We start from the raw sequence: 18560 nt of genomic DNA, 5'->3' as shown, positions 1-18560 counted from the left end.
AGCCAACAGAAATTTTGGAATTCTGCTTCTACAGCAAGGGTATACGATGTTCCTTTTGCCCCAGTTTCCCGGTCAGGAGGACGAGCAGAAGGGATAAACTGCCCCCCACTACAGCCTGTCCTATGCTCCCATTGCTGACTGGTGACACTCCAACCAGTAGAAGCATCCTGAAAGGTCTGTGTCGACAGCACCCATCCAGACAACAAGCCTGCCTTCTGAGTCGTCAAAGGAGGCAGCGCTTCTGGATACGGTCTAATCCTTTAATATTTCCTGATTAATCAATCAACTGATTACAAATCCCTAGAGCCTCAGCCACAGCATGTAAAGGTCTAATACAACCAACCAAAGCTGCTCTCCTTGACAAGGATACAAGGATACACACTGTAAGCCACGCAGAGAGCGAAACGGCACAGTGAAGGAGATGAAAAATGGCTCTTCCATTGTTGCTTTTAAGATCAAGTGATTTCATTTCACTAACATTGATTTCTGCGAGGTGATTTAATTTCCCTAACACTGACTGAGCTTCTGTTTACTTGATGTGAACATCTGGGCAGCGGACGCTCTCACCCACCTTGCAGGGAAGGAGCTGGGCTGTGAGAGGCTGTCCGGTCCGCACATACGGGAGAGTCTAACACGGTGGGTGATGGGGAACCCCCAGATTTGATCAACCTTTCTAAGGTCCTGGATCCCCTGGAAAGTCTCATAAAAGTTCCACCCTTTCTCCTCATATGTACAAGGCATTAATATCACATTGAAAAGGTCCTCCTTCAGGACCTTAAGTCCTTTTAGCTTTAAACATCTGGGATGCCATTTTCCAGATGAGTAAACTGACCAGGAGTGACAGCATCTAAATTCTCCCACTTACCAGCAGGGGAGTGGCAACAAATGCCTGATCTCATGCAGACAGACAGTGGGACAGATTATCAGTGACCCACTGAAAGGGCTGTGAAGCCACCTGAGGCTCCAATCCACATGCTTCCCAGAAGCCCTTTTTCCCCCGACACCTATCTTCAAACCTCACCTTATGGCCATGGGGCCCAGCCTCTCTCTCCTGATTGTAAGCAACGATAACTACTGGAATGGGATAGCCCAGGGAAGCAGGGACCTGCACACTTGTTATTTTCTGCCCCAAGGAATGGTAGGTGCTGAGTGAACACTGGTCAACAGGGGCTAAGTGCTGTCTACACAGAGCACTCCTATCTCAACTTCTCCTTCCCAAAACCTCAGGTTTCAGTCAGTTTTCATCTATGAAAACTTGAAACACTGGACTTGGGGGAGCAACTCACTTATGAGCACATGTGGATGTGTGGATTTTGTACAATTTCCAACACCACAGAAAGAGGGAGGGTAGAGGAGGGGGGGGTTTACAAAATAAATAACATGGCTGTCCCTCAAAAGATTACAAGTAGAACTACCATATTACTCCACATCTGGAGACACAACCTCCCCCCACCCAAAAAACAAAACAAACAAACAAAAAAAAAAACCTCAAAGCAGACACCTGCAAAACTACTGTTATGTCCCGCTTACAGGAGCATTACTGATAAGCGCCAAAAACTGGGAGCCGCCGAAGCACCCCAAAGACAATGGGTAAGCACTAAGTGCCATATGGTAGGAATGTGGTATACCGTTGACTAGAGTATTGCTCCAACTTAAAACGGAGCTCTCACACCACGGGTGGGCCCTGAGAACATCGCACAGAGAGAAATAAGCCAGACACAAAAGGCAGACGATGACTCCACTTCTCTGAGGGGCCAAGGGTAGTCTTAGAGATACAAAGAATGTGGCTCCCAGGGCGGAAGGAAGGAAGGAAGGAAGGAAGGAAGGAAGGGAGGGAGGGAGGGAGGGAGGGAGGGAGGGAGGGAGGGAGGGAGGGAGGGAGGGAGGGAGGGAGGGAGGGAGGGAAGGAAGGAAGGAAGGAAGTGGTGTTGCTGAAGTTTCCATCTGAGAAACTGATAAAGCCCTGGAGATGGGTGGTGGTAGATAAAACGTCCCCAAAGCCACTTGGACTTTGCACTTCAAAATGGACACAACACACATCGAATGTCCAGCTGGCAGCCTGCATATTGCTTGGCACTCAAAAAGCTCACGGTTCAGTCCCCGGTGCCATATAAACAAAGTATCACTGACCTGCAATCCCAGAACACAGGATGTGGGGCAAGAGCATCACCAGGTCAAGGTCATTCTTGGCTACAAAGTGAGCGGGAGTAGTGAGACAAGTCTTAAAGGGAAGTGAGGTACAACGATACATTGTTACCATTTAAAAAACTTTTAAGCCAGGCATCGTGATCCACAGAAGGCAGAGACAGGAGGATTAGAAGTTTGAAGCTTTCAGTGAAGGTCTCCGAAAACTCCAAAGAAAACTCAAATGTTAAGGACACATCAAAACAAACTCAAACCTTAACAGTACCCTCTCCTGTGCAGTACTACTCTAAAGTGATAAGTAGTTTTAGACCCAGGGAGTTCACCTAAGGAAGCCATACCTCCAAGACTGAGTGGTCAGGATGAGCCTCAGGAAGGGAGTCCCCCCTCCCCCGATATGACCACCAGGAAGGAGTACCTCACACCTACACCCTATCTGCAACAGTCACTTTGGGGAGGCATCTTTGGAGAGACAATGGACAACAATCTGCAGATAGAACAGTGTGGGAAAGAGGCCTGCGGCTGAGCTCCTGAGAAAGTAGTGTCCAGCTGGGTATGAAGGAAGCTGTAGGCAGATGCCCATTCCAGGGAAGCCACTGAACTGTATCTAGAGGCCATCTTTTGATAGTCACACCTCATAGAGGACACAGAGAGGCCAATCCCAGGAACTTAATACTGCTGGGCTCCATGTCTACCAGCCAACATTTCTACACACTTCCCAGAAATCATGTGATCACTATTCTTAAAAGTCAATAGTTCAAATTGAAAATTAAATATAATTTTGAAACACTAGGAACCAATATTGAGACACTCAATCTAGTGAAAATTCAATGCTCCAGGCAAGAGTATGGAATGGGAGAGAAACATTAAATACTCTAACTCTGGTTTGCATTTAGCTTTGTAATATGATTTCTCATGACACGTGGCCTTGGAAATTATTAAGATGAATTTGCAACTCTCAAATTATGTTAACAAATGGCATGCAATCACAAGCAGAGAGGCAGGACAAAATCAAAACTATGAAAAAAGAAAATCAGTCTAGGGATGCTCTCACATTCGAAGAAACGATAAGTGACCAGGGTAATTCCACGGTCTCCCTGGGTGATTAACGGCAGCACCTTTTCTCTTTGGTTACCAAAATCCACACTTATTTCTTAAACAAGGGTGATGCGTTTTCACCTAACTTCGAGCATCTTTAGGTCATCTGCAGATCGTGCTTAAATACCTAATACAATGGAAGTGCTGTGCAAACAGCCCTTATTCCAGACAGTTCAGGAATTGATAAGCCGAGTGTCTATACTGTTCATACAGATGTACTTTCTATAGATCTCAGTCTGGCGTTAGCAGAACCTGCTGTTGTAGAAGCAGTGGGCTTAGAGGGCCAACTGTATATGGTTCTAATAAAATGAGGTCAAATTTCTCATAAAGGATAGCAAATATCTAATGTTATTTGCTCAAATCATAGCCACCAAGGACTAGCATTGGACAGAATGAAAAGCCAGACTGCCAACAACCACAAGCTCTCCTGGCACACAGAGGGAAGGTTTCCGCTCCTCTAACATCTCCAAACGGCAACATCCCAGCAACCGAATTCACCTCACTTTAACAAAGAAAGAAAGAAAGAAGGAAAGAAAGAAAGAAAAAAGATAGATAGACAGATAGATAGATCGATCGATCGATCGATCCCATCTTTGTCCTGATATGCTCTTGTTATATCTGCAAAACATTCAAAAACAGCCACGAAAGGATCTTTGGCTCGGGGCTGTGATAGGCATTATTATCCAATAAACCACGGTGTGGGATGTTACCAGTCGAAGTCTCACTAGAACTGCAGTGTCCTGGCTGAGTAAGTTCTTCTCCCCCATCTCAGCTTCTAGGTTCCATCTGTATTCAACAGCCCCCAGCCCCCAGCCCCCAGCCCCCAGCCCCCAGCCCCCAGCCCCCAGCCCCCAGCCCCCAGCCCCCAGCCCCCAGGTAAAGGCATAGAAGAAGCAGAGCCACACTGTAAGGCACAACCAGAGTAGGTGGCATATTATGATAAACAAGGATGACAATACAACATTTTCCAGCTGTGATAAACATATTTAAGATCTATCACAGAGGCCGCTAGTGCTAACGCTGCAAAGTATGAAAATTACGAGTTGTTTATAACATGGTATTTATGTCTTAGAAGCTTTTCTTTTTTGTAAGACAGAAGTCGTCTCACTGGGAGACCATTTCCTTACCTTCTTAAAGTCAGGACTTTTTTTTTTTTTTTTTGAGACTTTCTGAGGCTGTCAAAACACCCCAAGTGATTTGATAACCGACTCAACTCAGCCTGAGAATGAACACCGACCTCTCTAATCCACTCTGAGGGCCAGCTGGCCAAGATTGTGGTGCATAGGGCAACCCTGTCAGCCTGAGGTGGATCTCAAAAAATGCACCCACCAATGGGGGCAGAACATAGCCCTCTCAAACACTGCGCACAAACGGTTCAATTATCAGCTGTCACCGACTCCCAATAAATTAAAAACAAGGGTGAACTACACCCAGATTTCCAAATACCCACGGCCTTCATGCCCTGACTTGGCTTCGGTAACTATCCCTTTTCTATGCAGACTCTTCCTTCTGAGAGAGAGAGAGAGAGAGAGAGAGAGAGAGAGAGAGAGAGAGAGAGAGAGAGAAAGCAAGCTAGCTTGCTTTCAACAATAAACCCTGCCATCCAATTGTGAGAAGAGGACATTCACTTGCCTGAACCCAATGTCCCTAATACCCCCCCCCCCAAAAAAAAAAACAGAGGTCCTCTGTGTAGCCCTGGCTGTCCTTCAACTCAGAGATCCACCTGCCTCTGCGTCCCTCCCCAGTGCTGGGGTTAGAAGTCTGCATCACTAACACATCTTTTTAGAAATTCAACCAACAGAAGTCTTCCCAACAGACAAAGCTTTTGTGCATTACACTCAGCAACGCTAAGCTGACCCCACTCCTAAAGAACAAGTGTCCGCAATCAAGCTCCAACTCAACTGGACTATTCCTGGACAAGCACGCGTCTCTCTGGAAAGCCCGAGGGACTCTCCAAAGTCTTCTCCTCTTCATACAAAAACACCCCCAAGGATGGGACTGAGAAAGGGCCAGAGCACAACTGGAGACCAGTGATGCACTCGGCCTGCTACAGGAGCACTTCTTGCATCCTAAATAAACATGTAGACCACCATTACAGACATGTTTCTTCCATAAAGCAAACCAGATCTCCATTCCAGGTGCCATACCCAAACTAGATCTCTTTTTAAAGCCATGAGCATTAACCTGAGTCTGGCTGTTTTCACAAACCCTGCTATGTGGCAAGTACCTTCTTGGATGCTTAATATATAAAATTAATATTGATATAATAAATAATGAAGAACGTATTCCATGCTTCTGAAGAGAACAGAAGAAGACATGGCCTGCTATCCTAGCACTGTGTGGTCAGCGTATTCAGACTTGCATGCCACATATTCTAGTAAGCAGGTAGACCACCTGAGTGACAGCAGCCTAGTTTGTTTTCTATTTCTGTGCTAATACCATAGCCAAAAGCAACTTGGGGAGGAAAGGGTTTGTTTCACCTTACATGCCCAGCTAACAGTCCATCACTGAGGGAAGTCAAGGCAGATATTAAAGCTATGGCAGATCACAACATACTGGCTACTGGCTACTGGCTACCCAGGCTTGCTCAGTCCAGCCCTACCTGCCCCGCCCACGGATGACACTGCCCAGGGATGACATTGCCCACAATGGGCTGGGTCTTCCTACATCACTCAGCAATCAAGAAAAGACCTCCCAGACATGTCCACACACCCGTCTAATGGAGGAAGGCAATTCCTAAATGGGGGAATCCCCTTCCCCGGTAATTCTAGCTTGTGTCAAGGTGACAAAAACTCACCAGAAAAAAGGATTAGTCAAGTCTAGAGGAACGAATGCTGCCTCCGTGCCTCTTCAGAACAAAATGTGTAACGAGTAAAGTCGGGTTTAACTGTGCGTACCATTTGAGCAATACACGGTAGGGAAAACATAAAAGAAAACCCTACATGGGGGTTTAGGGTAAGTTGGGCCCAGTCCTCAGCTCAAGGTGGTGGGAGACCCTCATATAACTGAGCATTTTTAATTATTTGTTGAAACTTTTTTCAATTCCAAAAACTAATCAGAAAACAAATCAGAAGCTAACTGCCCACCAATACCCAGAGACAAATTTTAAGAAACTGACCAACCTGGGCAGTTTTTAGTGCATTCGCCTCTAAGCTTTTAACAAAGGGCAGCTTACTGCTAACACTATCCAAGCCATGACAAAGAAGCTAAAAAGGAAAGTCACTAATTCATCTTACAAAGCTGGCCTAAACCCGATAGCAAAATCTGGGAAAGAGTGCACACAAAGAGAAACATGAAGCTACATCCTTCTTTAAAGTGTAGATAAAAAAGAAAAAAAAAAAACTGAGTCCCGTCATTTAACAGACTGAGTTTAATTAGGATTTTTAAACGTCAGCCACCACAAGCCCCATGTCATTTCTCAAGGAATCTGAAACGGGATTACCGCTAGGTGATCTATTCCTGTATCACGCCAACACTCTTAACAACATCTGGATCCAAAGAGATGCCCAAATGACACAGGAGGACATCCGCAGCCATCCCCAATCAATCACCCATGAAAACTAGACAGATAATTCCTCAACGTGATGAAAACCTCCGTAAACCAAAGGATATCGTACAGACGGAGAAATATGACAGGTATTACCATCAATCTAAGGAAGAGGCAGACAAATACAGCATGATTAGCACTTAACAACCTTTGGATGGAGAAGACGAGGCAGAAAGACCTTGCAGGGGCCACCCACCCCCATGGCAGCCACACTCACTTGAGGTAGCCAGGTGATTTAGGACTGGCCAACAGGAGAGAGGACCAGCTAGTGGAACAGGTGCTGCCACCACAATTCACCCTGCCTTTACGTCCTTCATTTTTAATTCCCCTCTATTCTTCCTGCCTGAAATGATGGTACCTGGAGATACAGGGACCACGAGGGCGAAAGACGAATGTTAATCATAAAGATACAGAAGCCAGGAGTCTGGTCCTTCGTGTCCTCTTAGAAAACCATATAGCCAAGGCCACAGACTGCATCCCTTCAGAGTTCTTTACCTTGGGAAAACTTAGCCCCTGCCAAATTAAGCCTTTACTAGATAAGTTTTTTAGCTAGTTTATCCCTGTGGGGGGTTTGAATAAGAATGGCCTCCATAGGTCTTATATTTGAATGCTTGATCCCAGTTGGTAGAGCTGTTTGGGAAGGATCAGGAGGTGTGGTCTTGTTGATAGAAGTGTGTAACCAGGTGAGCTCTGAGGTTTCAAAAGCCCAACTTCCACAGCTGATGCTTATGCAATTCATTCTCTCTCTCCCCTTCCTCCTCCTCCCCCTCCCCTCCCTTCTCATCTCCCTCTCTCCCTTCCGCTCCCCCTCCCCTCTCTCCCTCCTTCCTGTGTGTGGATAAGATTTAAGTTCTCCAGCACCATGCTTGCCTGCCTGTTCCCATGCTCCCTGTCATGGTGGCCATGGACTCACCCTCTGAAACTTTAATCATTTCTTTCGTAAGTTACAGAGAAGGGGGTATCGGGTACTAGGAAAACAAAGACAAGCATTCTTGTTGATCATCAATGATCCTGTGCACAGGCGAAGTCGGGGAACTCAAGTGGAAAACTACTGCAACAGGAACGATCAATGAACTAGGTAGTTGCAAAATAAATCAACAAAATACTGTAACCTCCTCAGCCAATACACCGGAGTCATCAGAGAACAAAACGAGGAGGAATCCAGAGTCCTACATTAGCAATAAGGTATTAAAATATCCAGAAATAACCAAAAGGAAAATAACAATTCCTCCACAATCATCCGTGACTTGATAAATAAAAGCTGACTGGAGAGAAATAACATACCTTAAATAAATAAATAGCTCAAGTATTTGGAAACGTATTTTCCCAAAGCCTGACTTACTAACCATCACAATCAAAGTCCAGTGTTTCCTCATTTGGGACTGGGGGTTTTGTTTGGTTGGTTTTACCATTTCTTGAGACCCGGTGAGAAAGACTTGTAAAAACAAAAACAAACACGTGTGCACACTCACGCTCTAAGGTCACGGGAACAATGCTCCGAAAGCTGCAACACGCATGCTGAAACTACAGGGCCGTGCGTCAAACAGCGGCAGGTCAGGGGTAGAAATTTTCAAAGTACCTCTAATGTGCAAGTAGAAAATGCAGAGAAGAAAAGCCTGGCAAATATCTGGAGAGGAAAGTGAACTATCAGGAATCCATGCCCTACACCACTGAAAGGCAAAATGAATTTTACAAGGACTAAGCATTAAATGGAAAAAAGTGACAAATGAGAAGAACTCCGCTTGATTAAACTTGATTGGCTCTGACATGAGTGTCAACTTTTATACAAAAGGACCAAGTATAAAACATGTCCTGAATTAAGAGTTAAGAGTGGAGAGGCTGTGGTTCTAGTTTCAAACGAAGTGCTGTCAGTCAACAAGTGTGAGATGTCTTAGACTAACAGAGAGCGCTCGCAGCAGATATGTAGAAGAGATCACGTGACACACTAACTCTTAAAAGTCACACACATCTACGAACTGTTAACTTAAGCAAAACATGGGAACTGACGGATGAAGATTCTACTAGCGATTTTTAAAGACTGAAATACGGCGACCGTAATGTTTTAATGCTCAAACTACGGGCTCTTTTTAGCATTCCGCACAGAGGACAGGCACTGCCTCTGAAGCTGAAAGCTGGGCTTCCTGGAAACTGCTTCAATGGTATTTATCAAAGATGACCGCATTCACTCACCAACTCACTCATGCAAGCAGTCGCTCCCTAAATCTGACCATCCCCTGCTAAGAAAGTTACAAATACTACCCAAAGAATTAAACAGAGTAGCATGTCAACAGTATATGTTCCATGGCTTCTTTATGATAGCTTGAATGCAAAGAGCATTAAATGCTTGAATCCTGTAGCTATAGAATAATTCTATGTGCCAGACTAATAATTTTAATGATTTCCTTAAACGCCACATACCAGATATAAACAGTATGAATAATGTAACAGACAGAAATATTCAATGTGATAATAGGGAAATGATAATAAATAACCTGGTATATATTTAAGTACAATGCATTTTAAAACATAAATAAATATGCACAAGTTGAAACAGAGCCCTTTAGGAAAATAAAAGGAAAATAACTGGTACACTTACCTCTTGGCTGATTAAGGATAATTTTTATTTCCCCTTTCTTTCCTTACTATATTTTTCTCATTTTCCCTTAATAACCATTCATTGCTATTATAATTTTGAGGGGGGGAGGATTAAACATAATAAAATAATTGTGGTAGAAGGTGGTAGACAAATTTGCCCCTAATTAAAAGTTCAAAGTTCATCCTATTTGTGCATTATCTTTAAACACATCGCACGTGACTCTCTTGAGGTGCTGTATGCAGGCACAGCTGCGGAGAGAAAAGTCAGAGCTCTGAGAACTGGTCTCTCCTGGGTGCATAGACGCCAGTAAGAACAAGCTCTGATGTGTCTATCTGTGACCTGAGAATACTCAGAATGTCCATGTCTTAGCTTACGTGTAAGCATCTACCATATGTCAGAAACGACTGTCCCACCCTGCCCCCCCCCACATGCCCATGCATAGTGAACAGCACATCTTGCTTCTTTTACATACGGTATCGCGTTCGTTTGCGTGCGTGGATGTGTTTGGAATACCACAGCAGACACACCTTGCAAAGTTGCTTCTCAGCACACAGCTGGGTCCTGGGGATTGAACTGAGGTTTGGTGGCGCCACTGAATCATCTCCACAGCCCTTCGAGTTCAAATGTTTTCAACTCAACCATTAGAGTTTTACCCGTCTGGCTTTTTGTTTCTCAATATGGTCTGATAATAAAGTCTGCCTCCACATGACAACCACATCCCCTTTACGAAAATCGCTTGAAGTTCACCCTCCCAGGACCTAAGACTTGATCAGCAGCAGCACAGATCTAGCTTCTGAAAACAACGCCAGACACTCTCCAAGGGACCACCAGAGTCCCTCTGCCCATCTAACACCTTGGATAAAAGCCTTTGCTACTTTTCCCGGACGGTTTTTAGAAGAACGGTGAGCACAGTGGGAAACTCAGTGAGTGAGGAGGAAAAGAGCTGAGCAGATTTCCAGATGTTCGCTTCAGACAAGACACAAACAAGAGGTGTTTAGGGAGCGTCTATCTATGAACTTTCCCCCGTGACGGATGCAGCCTTCACAGATTCCTGCCACCTGTAAGTCAGAGCCCTCAGATCCTAAGAGCTCTGTGCCACAGGCTGAAACTGGGAAGATTTTGTTAGCCAAAAGTGCAGCTGGAGTGCCTGTATCACAGAATATGGAATCTAACGGCCACACCCCATTCCCCATGCACAAGGTTATTTTCAAAGATGAGGTATAAGGCTGCTAACAGTTAACACAAGTCCTGCTTGGATGGAATTGGTAGAAAGTCACCACTTAGGGGTCTTTTATAATTTTTTTCCTATTTTCCATTGTGGAGGAAATCCCCAGAAGGCAGCAGTCAAGAGACTTGTCATTCTCCTAGAAGGGCCGATGAGGAAAAATGAAACACAGTAAGGACAATGATCTCCCATTTATTTTACTTTACTACAACCTCATTATCTGCCACTGAGAGTGCAGAAACAAGATCCCCCCAGAACATGGCGGTCTGGCCAGTGTATTAATTAATCACATATTATGATGACACCCACAGTATAGTCAATATAGCAGTCCTGCAATTAGCCACGGTACTTAATGACACGGTATCTTGCACATATTTGCAAAAACTGTATGCAAAGCGGTTTATCAATTAATCATATGACACATACAGTACAACTGATACACCATATCAATTAATCATACAGTATAAAAACAGGTGTGCTCTAAAAAGACCCCACGGTAACCTCAGGGAAGGATATCGTAAAGGCTCTCTTTACAACGCTCCCAGCTAAAAACCAAGTCTCCAAAACCACTTTACACTGCACTAGGAAACCACCCAGAAACACTAGGTCTTGTATCACCACATACAAGGCTTCAGCTGCTTGGGCTCCTGTATTGGGGTAGGGGGTGTCCACTCACCACAGATGAAATGATTCACAGGCATGTGGAAGGGCAATAATCCATCACCCCGTGAACCTCGATGTTTCTCAAAACATTTAGCACAAAGGAGCCCAGAATCTTCAAACTATGTAAACAGACTCTACAGCAAGGACACAGCTAAATGCTCAGGTGTTTGCTGATCCACTGTGTGTGTGTGTGTGTGTGTGTGTGTGTGTGTGTGTGTGGGGCGGGGGGGGGGGCACGGGACATTTAGTCTGCTATCCAGATACTGGCTGGATTTCTGGAGCTTTCTTCACTGTTGTGCCATGAATATTCCCAATCCCTCCACGGTGTCACAAAAGGTAATTTGTGTCTAAATATACCTTTTAAAAATTAACACTGAAACATTATGGAGGAAACAATTGGCCTTGTGAGAAACGCCAGTCTGCCCCAACTGCGCAGATGGCTGTTGCTTGTATCACATTCACAAGCTCGCTCGAAAGCCAAAACAGACCCTAAAATGCAGCCTCTGCACTCTGCTGATTAAGCGGGGGTTCTTTTAACTTATCTCGTCCATACAGCTTATCCAAACAGAAAGAGTTCAAGAATCCCTTTGAAAAAACCCAAACAAGAGCCTGAACTGGCCAAGCTATTTGTCAGGGCGGAGTGACAACAACAGGAAGTAGAATTTCTGGAGAGAGATTTTTCTATTTATTTTTCTGTCAATGGCTGCTTTTAAACTGGAAGGGGGAAGCCTGCAGGCATTACAAACCCTGGAAGCTATGAATCAGGAAGTGAGAAACTGCAGAGCCTCCAACGACCAGCCAGAAAACCCTGCTCTTTTATGTAGTCAGGTCTCCAAAGCCAGGAATTTAAAAAATCTTAGGCATTCTATGTTATTTTTCAAATCTTAAAACGAGTGGAGACTTGAGAGAACGGGCCAGAAAAAAAAAACAACCATGAGGTGGCCAGGAAGCCCCAGTCTCTCTCGCCACAAATGTCACCCCCATAATTAAATGCTCAATTGGAATTTGCCCTCGACAAATGGGGTTTTGTTTCCCAATCAGTTAAGAGGGGCTGAGAACTTTCTATACACACAGTCTGCTGCCTCGCACTTCAGCACTGTGGTGCCTCCCCAAAGTTGAACCTGGAACGCAGTGAGAACTCTAGGCACTTCACATCTTCAAATGTCCCCTACTTTGCCAGTAAACAACCTTCATTTGTTCCCAGGGAAACATTACCCCTGGCCAAATACAGCAGAGGGCTTTGCAAAGGCCAGAGAGACAGCATGCTGGAATGCTCACACCTGGGACAGGGCCCTTAGACCACCAGCCCGCCTGCCTCCAACCATCAGTACAGGGTCCCACTCACTTTACCAAGACTATACCAGCATGGAGGAGAGACATCCACTAACCCTCCACCCAGGAGCAGACATTGTGGTTAGGTCTGTTGTGCTGTAATGGGAACAGAGCACCATCTTGATGTGACAAAAACTTGGGCAGGAACTTCGTCATCTCTGGATAGGATGTGGAGGGGTGAAGGTACTGTGATTTATAACACAATCCCAATTGCTTTCTTTAAGGATCTAACTCACAACGATATGAGCAGGTAATGTTAGAGGGCAAGTTTTTAAAAAAAAAAAATGAATGCTGACCTGGGAGGGAAGCAGAAAGAGTTATGTAAAGTCACTTAGAAGCCCTTTCCCTGGCATCCTGAGTGAATCTGTCCCAAGCATGGCTCTCAAGCCCCACAGGAATGAACAGCAGCCTTTGCAAGGCCCACTGAAATAAGCCAGAGAGGTCCTCCAGGAGACCTGGACAACCTTCTCCTATTTTCTCTATACCTAGTCAAACAACAGGAACTGTCAGTTTTAAAAGACACAAAGAATTCCTTTGCTCTAAAGAAACAACGGGCTCTCCATAGCCTGGCCTCATTTCTCAACACACTTCTCCTACCTTGTTCTGAGCCCCATTCCACATCAAGCCCTGGCCCCAAGCCTAGTCAGGCCTGATCCTCCATGGGGTCATCAGGAATTGGGGGAGGGGGGGCACAATGATCTCCTCCTTAGCACTGACGGTTCCACGGTTAGCAACACAAGTGTGTCTGTTCAGAAGGTTCCTAACTGGTTTGTGTAGGATACCTCCTCAAGGTAAGCAAGTAGCAAGGCCGGACTGTATCTTACACAGTGTACATTCTTCCACAGGCCCCTGAATGCTCTGATCTGCCCCTCTCTGATCTCTACCAAACAAAATTCAGCTCAGCCCAAGAATCTTGAGAAGCCTATGAGCCGCCCCCTCTACTCTCTGAAAGAGCAACACCAATTGGCCCAATTCTTCTGCTCACTGACACTGAGTCCAGTGATAACTATGTTCTTTCACGAGTACTGCAGACAAATCAGAGCATCCATCTGGGTCCTGGGTACCTTTCTCCTCAGGAATCAATGATGACAAATCTGCCCAGGGGACATCAGTAAGGTGGGTATGAGGTGGTTGCCCTATATTCCAGGGTATAGAAAGAGGGTCTCAATCAACACTGTCTTTCCTCACCACACCCAGCCTAGCTCTGATGCTCAACACTTCACCATACACCAGCCCCAGAGAATTCATAGCAACCAGCACATCTGCCCTCTAGGCAACTCTAATCAACCTTCAACATCCCAGGACTTCAAAGCCTGGGCCAAGGGAGGAAAACAGCCCCTGACTCTCCACAAATGTGCATGGCTCCTGAGAACACCAGCAGAGAGTCCAGACGGAGTCTGAAGAACAGAACTTAAGAGGAATGCTCCCGGGGGCTTGTCTCCCCTTCCTTTAAAGGAGGGAGCATGGCTTCCAAGAAGCTTGGGCGCTCTTGGAGGATTCAGAGCTGCAGGCAGCCCATGTTCACCTGACCTGAGCACAAAGACTCTGGCATTGGGGGAGGGGGGGTCGTCCCAGGTGAAGGAATCCTTCAGAGTGTTTCATCCCCCTCCCTCTCTAAATGACTCCCAGGATTAGCGGAGTGGCTTGGTCGATACTGGTTTTACCATCGAGGGAGTGACTCACCACAAAAATCTACGCATCTTAAGGCTCAGCTGTGAACAGAAACAAACAACGTAATAGCAGGGTCAGATTCAAAATAGCAAGCATGACTAGTAAACAGTTAACGCTTATAAACAACTAATAGCAACCTCCCCAGCCCTCTGCAGTCGCTGAAGGGAAGGACTAGTCATTTCATGGGCTCTGAAGGAGCAGCCGTGGTGGGCCTGGGCGTCGCTGCAACCTGTGCGACCCACGGGTGCTGGCATCAGAGCCACAAAACAGACCCCCGGGGAAGGTTCCAGATGAGCCACTTTTGACCTGGTTCCAGAGGTCAGATAAGAGCACAGTCACCAAGACAGGGAGTTATGCAGAACTGGGTTTTCAAGTTACAATTCCCCTGGAGCATAATGTCCCTCAGGTAGCTCCTGCAGAGTTCAAAAGAAGCAGTTTTATCTTTTCTGAAGTAAAGGCACATGTAGTTTCCCAATAAGTGGGCGCCTCTCAGGAAGCATCCAGTTTAAGGGAGCTATGGGGTACTCACTACTATCCTACGTACACATACAGTGGTCCCTTGGCATCCATCCCTATACAAAAACCACAATGTTGGGAGACTCCTAGACAAAAAGTATCTGCCTGTCTCATTTCTCCCATCTGCCGATCACCTCCAGAAGACGGGCAGTGCCTGGTACAACACACGCCGTAATGTTTTTCTTAGAGAATGTCGACAAGCAACAAGTTTCCAGGTTCAATACGGCTTGCTTCTCTCCCCCCCCCCCCAATATTTCTGATCTGTGCCTTGTTGAACTCATGAATGCGAGTCCACGGATATAAAGGGCTGAATGTACAACTAGGTGCCCAGTTTCACTGTCTCATAACTAATCTGCAATCAACTCTCAGATTTGGCCATGAACATAAAAAGGGAGATAAAACCACGACCCTGAGGATCCTCAACTACAGTACATCGCTCTGTTGTTACGGACTGGATGACTGAGTGCCCCTAAAACGTCAGATAGAAGTTCCAAGTCCCAGAGGGATGGTATTAGAAGGTAGGCCTGAGGAAACTGCCACATGATGGGATCAGCATCTTTAGTTGAAGAGCGGGAGACCTTTGCTCTCCTTGTCACGCAAAAACACAACGAAAAAGCATTTGTTATTGGTGAGACAGGAAATCAGTCCTCACCAGAAACTGAAGTTCCGATACCCTGATGCTTGAACGTAGAGCTTACTGAGAGGCATCTGCTCTAGCCACTAGTAATCTGTGATAGCCAATTAGCTAATCAGGACATCCCCCTGCCCGCCACACCAAGTAAGAGAAGGTCTCACCACCTTGGGCCTGGTAATGCCTCCTGTGGGATGGTCAGGCAAAGCAGACACACAGACAGACAGGGTTAACAGTCTGGAAAACGCTGGGGAAGGCAAGAAAGGTCGCTCAGGTTTGCTTCTGACATACAGGGAAATACTGGTCTGACTCACAGACAGAGCAATGGTTCTTCCCATGGGTGACAGACCAAGAGGAGCTGCGGTGGGTCACCGGGGTGGAGGAAGCTCCTTTCGCTGCCAGACAGGCTCGACTACCTCTCGGTCTCGTCTGGAATTCGGCAGGTCCAGGCCTGAGTCCCGTGCCTTGTTAAACTAGATTGAGACAACCACGTCCAAAGGGCTGGCCCCAGAGAGTACAATCTGGGAAAGTGTTGAGGCAACGCTGGCCTAGGCCCCACAGCGCGTGTCCTGTGACCTCAAGCAGCACAGGACTTGAAAAGTGCTTCGAGTTCCTCGCCTATGAAGAAAAGCCTCTGGCCAGCTTCAACTGCCAGACCCTCGAAATCCTGACGACTGCAGCCAGTCTCTTCCTTCCATCTCCCTACGTGATGGGGCAGTCCATTTGCAGTAAGAAATTGAGCTGTCAAGGCAAATGGAAGAACCTCCCGTATAATCAGGGAGGGGACCAAACATCTAAACAAGACTCTCTTCCGGAAAGATGAGAAAATAAAAAAGGCAATTACACGTCACATGGCTGATTAGCCATAGAGCTTCATGTGTGACGACGACGACAGCACTAGTGTTTGACTCGCACTTGAAGCAGACTCTGCCCTGAGATGCTCAGCTCCCTGGAGCTACCCAGCTCCCAGGAGGTGCCCGTGCACTTCCACTGAGGCCTCCTGGGGCGCTGGTCTGGAACGTCTGGCCCACAGCCTACATGGTACCCTACGTTGTCACTATTCAACGTACAGCTGACGGACGGCTTCTTTCCTTAAAAACAGTGAAATGTATACAACTCAAGTTTCACTTCTCATGCCTCGTTCAACACTCATCCTCCCTACAGCTCGTACCAGACCCACCCCCTAGGCCTGAACAGCATTCCATTGTTCGTATGTCACATTCTGTGTATCCAATCGGCTTCGATGGGTCCTCGGTCTGCTTTCGCCTTGGCTTTCATAACTCATTATCCATTAACATGATTATTCATTCCTACCGGTGTACAAATGGCCATTTAAGGCCCTGTTTTCACTACGGGGCATAGACTCAGAGGTCGAATCTCCGTATCACGGCAACTCTGCATTTAACTTTGGGGGAGCCTTCGCCATGCTCCGGTGTCCACCATTTACATCGCCCAGGCTCTCAGCTCCGATCTCTCCACGTGCTATGCTTGCTACTGCCTGGTTTTCTGACAACTTTGCCGTAAAGGGTGTGAAGCAATATCAACCGCGGCACTGACTTCAGTTCATCAGCGACGAGCAGTACCTAACGTCTTCCCAGGGGCTTACTGAAATCAAGGAATTAATTTCAAACCAAAGGAATCACTCCGACTCCCAAGATCCCTGTATCCGAAATCTGGTTACAAAGGTGAACGGTGTCCTTACTATTGACTATGATTTGTGAAGGTGGTTGAGTGATCCAGGCTCAAAGCAGACTTTTCCTCTGGAAACCTAGCAAGCACACCAAGCAGGGCTAGGCTTAAATGCAGGTCCTGGGAAAGGCGCCCTGTGGAATCTAGGACCCTAAGAGGCAAGCTCCTGCCCTGTATTCAAAGGCTGACCTAGAAGAACTCATTTACCAGTCCGATGTGTCCAGGTCCCTCGGAAACTTTCTTGTTCTCCAGATACTGCTGGGTTCATCTCTGGGAACTCCTCCCATCCCTATGGGAAGCCCTTGATCTACAAGGACCAAAGGATCTCAACTTGTCCCATCCTTAACTTCAGCCAATTTTACCAGTCACCTAGAAACAGATCTTTGCACTTCAAATCCTGTATCCTAAATTTGGCTGGGAATTTAAACCCCACCCTACTCCCATATCCCTGACTTGGCTTTTTAAATAAACAAACAAAAAGGAAAAAAAAAAACAAATCTCTCACTTCATAGCTCAGGCTGGCCTCAAATTTGCAGAAATACATCTGCCTCTGCTTCCTGAATGCTGGGGCTCAAGGTGTGCGCAGTCACGCTTGGCCCCTTGATCTGGTTCTTACCCAGAAGCTATGTAAGCTCCAGTTACTACCCCCTCCTTGAAAAAGAGAAAGAGCAAAGGGACGCAGGGCTCTGTCCATATCATAATGCATCAACCATTCATTTCTGTCCTCTGACCCCTTGAGCAGGGTCCATGAGCCTTCTTTAAAGGTTATTAGACCCAAATCTGTCTTCTGGAAGATGTTTGAACCCTTCCCCAAAGGCAGGAGCAGGATGAGAAGACAGAAGAGGCAGGGAAGGCAGGCAGGAAGGATGGACAGATGGATGGACAAGGAATGTTTCTGTCCTTTGGCATGGATGGATGAGTGGACGGACAGATGAATAGACGAGGAATGTTTCTGTCCAATGTCAGGTATGAAACCTTCATGGTCAACACCAACAGGTACAGCTAAGAGGCAAGCATCAGATCAGTGCACACCCAGGAACGTGCTGTTCCCTGCCCCCTCTTTCTCACAAGTATCTTCTACTGTTTATTCCCTCCACTGTTGAAGAAGAGCAGCAACCACCTCCAGGCATCCAGGATGGCAGAGTTCAATGGCTTTGCCCAGCATCACTCGAAAAGTACTTGTGAGAATCCTAGAAGGTGGGTACCGCTGCTTCCTTCCATTTTCCAGATGAGGAAAGAAGAGCAGCGGCGTGAGTAGGCCACAGCTTATCCCCAAGCCTTCTGAGTCAGTACCTCTAGGGTCTCTTTTTGAGCTCAGGATTGAACAGAGTCCACCAAGCAAGTCGGGGAGGAAGCAAGCAAGCCGAAGCAGTCTGAAACCTACTTTGCTGAATTTGCAGTGGCGGGGAGGAACTGAGTCACTTAATGACTTAAATTTTAGAAGGTGCTC

The 18560-nt window shown here is 46.3% G+C and overlaps 1 protein-coding gene across 3 annotated transcripts in view; it reads right to left on the bottom strand.

Annotated features, from left to right (window-relative positions):
- The window catches only part of Igf1r (insulin-like growth factor 1 receptor), a 294388-nt gene that overhangs the window by 260666 nt on the left and 15162 nt on the right, over positions 1-18560 (bottom strand).

The sequence above is a fragment of the Rattus norvegicus genome, chromosome 1 (genome assembly GCF_021556685.1).
Source record: "Rattus norvegicus strain SHRSP/BbbUtx chromosome 1, alternate assembly SHRSP_T2T, whole genome shotgun sequence".
In the NCBI taxonomy this organism is placed as follows: Eukaryota; Metazoa; Chordata; class Mammalia; order Rodentia; family Muridae; genus Rattus; species Rattus norvegicus.
Note: the sequence above shows the minus strand (reverse complement) of the source record. Positions and strands in the feature narration are given on the sequence as shown.